Raw genomic sequence first — 4,270 nt, 5'->3', positions numbered from 1 at the left:
ACAGCTGTGTACTGGCAGCCCCTAAGAGTTCACCCCACTACCAAGCACTGCAAGGGGAAACAATTTGTCATTCAAGGCAGGATGAGAGATTGAGCCCTCCATCTCTTTATCTTGTCTTTGTCGTGGGTGGGTGGTCAGCTGTGGACATCACAGAGCTGGCTTCTCCTGACTGCCACCATGACATCCTTTCAGAGATGCCAGGGAGTAAGCAGCAGAGAGAAAAGACAGATTCAGTATTTCCACTGCCCTGCTTGGTAAATAAGCTTCCTAAGTGGAAGTTTAGAGCTCCCTCTCACCATATTTGCAGCATATTGAGATGCTTTATTGCACTGTGAGGACATGAGAAAGCTTCTAGAAAGGAAAGAGTATGCAGCTTCTGTGCTAGGAACCCAGCAACTAAGCATTTGTGCAAGCATAAGGAAAAATACTTTTTGCCCTTCACTCTCTGATAATTCTCCCAGTCTGTCCCTCTCTCATATCACCTTTTTAACAGCTTTATGCATGCTGAAAGATTTATTCATCTCCCTGTCTCTGACTCCATCACCTCTTCCTTGCTTTCAAGGTTTGCTGCATATTTCCTATTTCTCATTATTCTCCTCAAAGCATCTTCCCTGCATGCTCCAGCTTGTTCGCTCCCCCAGCCCCTAGTGCAAATAGCCTTCTGGGCCTTGTTAGTGCTTCTTTCAGTGCTGCTTTCACAGAGGAAGCCTGTCGCACAATCAAAGGCTCTAGGCTTAGAGGTAGTTTAAAAGACACTAAACTTTCATGCTTCCTTTCTGTCCTGCTGCCTACCCACTTAGTCCCTGTTTTGTTTTGCCATCCATTAACCTTCCTTTCCTGTGTCTTTACTGATTTGCACTTGTTGATTTCATATCAGCTCTTATGTTTGTCAACACCCTTATCACTGCATCCCTGTTTTCCAGGGTTCTTGCAACTCCTCCAGTTTGGTGCTAGCCCCAGGACCATTAGTTGTATCCCTTATTGTTTGTTGCATCCCTGTGCATTCCAGATATTAATGAAAATTCTGAGTAGACCCTGAGCAATCACTGAGCAGACTCAACCACTTTGTAACAATCATATGATTTGTAAAATAAAAAAATTATAATGTATCCAGAGAAAGTAAGCCTAGGAGGGGCCTCTAAAAGCCATCTTGACCATTCAGGACCTGTTGCTGGAATTTAAGCTATTTTTGATCGATGGTGTATAGTCTGCTTTCAAAACGCCTGGTGCTGAACACCACACAGCCTCAAAAGGCAGTATCTTGGTCCCTACTCCACCACTCCATAGCGCTACATTCCTTGCTGGTTTTACTGTGAGAAAATGTTTCCTAATATTTAGCATGTGTCACATTTCCTTAGTTTGCCATGTTCTGTTTCAAAAAAAAACTTCTAGGTAAAAGAAGCCCACAAATGTTAGCGTTGATTATTGTAAGGTATGCCTGTAGCAATGTGTGTAGTAACATGTATGTTCCCTTTAGCTTGGCTGGACACAAAACTGGCCTGATTTGAGCCACAGAGCCACATTAACAAGATGCTGCATCCATGATTTGAAGCTTTCCTGAGAGACGGTGGTATATCCAGGCCAGAAATGGCTTTTGTTTGGTTACCTGTAGTAAATATGCAGCAAGAGTATGCATGCGTTAATTGTCGGATGTATCTACACCTAAACATGGCTGTTTCTGTTGGACCAAAAGATTACGTGTTTAATGTATATGCTGTTTGTCACAGTGCCAAGAAGTGGATATCAGGGAGATCTTAAGAGCAGGACAGCTATATTTGTACTTTGCCTGATATCGTTCCAGTCACTCTTTCAAGCTCGAGGGCTGCCCATAGAAATGCCTACCACAGAGAGTGGAGTGACATCTGACTGATGTCTTGTCCCGGATCTACACTTTTGACTTTTGAACAGAAAGAACAAGTAAATAAACAATCTCCCTTTTGCTCATCTTAAGCCAAGAAGGATTAATAAACTGAATTTCCAGGGAACTGTTGCTCAGTTGAAGTCACATCATCTTTCATTTCCTGCCTGCAACATCCCTGAGGCATGCAGAGCTACAAAGTCACAGTCATGCACACTCCAGCAGATGCTGGGGCAGGTTGTCTAAATATTGAGGAGAGGAATCATCCTTTTGTATGATTTTGAAGACTTCTTATCACTTTGGAATATTTTTGAGAGGCCACAGTTTTACTGAAAAAAAACCCCAACAGTATCCACTCAGGCTTTCATAGTTTTAACTAGTATGCTGCCCAAGACACTGCCTTCAGTTATGAAGATGAAAACCAGAGCTGGACTTCACTGTGAATTTCTACAGTGGTTTTGCTGTTACCTTAATGACTGCAGCATCTTCATACATATTTTACCCAAAAGAATTCAGATTAATTAAAAGGCTGTTTCTCCAGGGTTCCTTCATCTATTCATATTTCTGCTGTGTCATGAAGTCACCCAGTTCCCTGTAACAGTACATTACAGTGCTCCCACTTTTTGCAGACAGTTTGTCCCTGGCTACAACAGCTGTGGAGAGCACAGGGGATGATTTTGCAAGTGGTGGGAGGTGGGGATCACTGTCTGCTGACTACAGAAGGATCGAGACCTATACTAGACGCCTTTCAGGCAGTTAAATTTAGGTGGGATCAATCCCTAGGCATCCCAAATGGTCCCTTTGTCTCTTATGTTTCCCAGGATTGCCAAAGCACATTCCATGGAGTGGGAAGTGCACAGCATCAGCCTCCCAGGATGGGGAGTCTGTGCCACGAAGGCTTATTTCTTCCCACCACAGGGACATTATTGCTTGCTGTTCCTCTAGAGCTGGGGAGGGAGGATTTTATTTGCTGCCATTCAAGCCAGCAAAAGAGGCCAGCTGTGCTACAGAAACTGTCTGAGAGACAATCTGACCCACAGAGACCAGCAGAGAAAAGAGGTTTGGCAGGCGTAAGAGACCAGTCATTTTAATTAGGCAAAAACCTCTGGGAGATTTTTACACTGCATCTCCCTCAAGCATTTGCAGTGCCAGTGCTTACAGAAGGCTGGCATCTGGCACCCTCCGTGTTTCAAAGGAAGGTGCTGTACAGTGTACTGACTTACTGGGGGTTCATGGTTCCCACTGGTTTTGTTCCAGCAAACGGCTGCCACAGGGTGTCACCGCACCCAGGAAAAAAATTACCCAGAAAAATTATGGCCAAATTTCTGAAGTTCGGTGAAACTTTCACATTTCTTTTCACAGACCACTTTTCTGTACTTTGTCCACCCTTACCTGAGAGATTTTCGTGTGGATAGGAATGGAGTTTATAACACTAATTAAACTCTCAGGACTTGAATGGAACCTGAAGATAGGCTGTCAGCGATATCAAACTGGTGTCTAATTCCAGGCAAATGTATAGATTTGCCTCCTTAGATTTTTTTTTTTAAATTGAATCTACTTCAAGTTTCTCCTGGGCATTCAGTTTTTAGGGTATCTTTTCACACCTGAGGAGGCTGGAGACATTGAACTTTTAGCCTCACACCTTGCAAGTCACTTAAGGCTCATAGCAATTACACGGAGTCTAGATGCAGCTGCTGAACTTCTGTCAAAGTAAAGTGTGCAGTGTCACCATCGTTTTGTTCTCCCAAGCCCAACTGATTTCCTAGAGGAAAAGTTACATTTCCTTCTGGCTGAAGGGAATATGGTGGGGCAGGTTTTAAGTGCCGAAGTGGTGGGAGGTGTGGGTGGAAGAACAGACTATAAGAGGAAGAAATTATCATAGATGTCTCAAAAGTTGATGTAGCTGAGTGATTCATCTCACTTGTATTTCACAAACACTAATCTTAAAAAACGAAATCCAAGCAGACATATTGCTAGAAATGGAAAGTCACTCAGTGATCACTTCAGGCTGCTAATTTATAAACTAATGAACTCTTTTCAAACATAAAAGCTACATTAGGCATCTAATAAAGTATTAAGGAGAGAAGGCAACCAAGTTAGAGATGACGTTATGTCTTTATTTCCCACACACCAGATACTACATGTACCTGAGAGTGTGGCAGAAGGAGCATGACATTGCCCTAATATAGGTTATAATGGAAAGGAAATTAGATATAAAGACATTGCTTGACTTAACAGCCAAAGTAGCAACACCATGAACTGGAGAGCCTGAAATGCTAGATGTAGTACATCTGAGTCTCCTGAGAAGCTCAAAACAAAGACATGGTCCAGGAAGGAAGAGGGCCACAAGGACCAGCTGGTGCTTGCTGATGTCTATGTTTGTGGTGGGTTGACCTTGGCTGGATGCCAGAT

Source organism: Falco peregrinus, chromosome 6 (genome assembly GCF_023634155.1).
Source record: "Falco peregrinus isolate bFalPer1 chromosome 6, bFalPer1.pri, whole genome shotgun sequence".
Classification (NCBI taxonomy): Eukaryota; Metazoa; Chordata; class Aves; order Falconiformes; family Falconidae; genus Falco; species Falco peregrinus.
Note: the sequence above shows the minus strand (reverse complement) of the source record.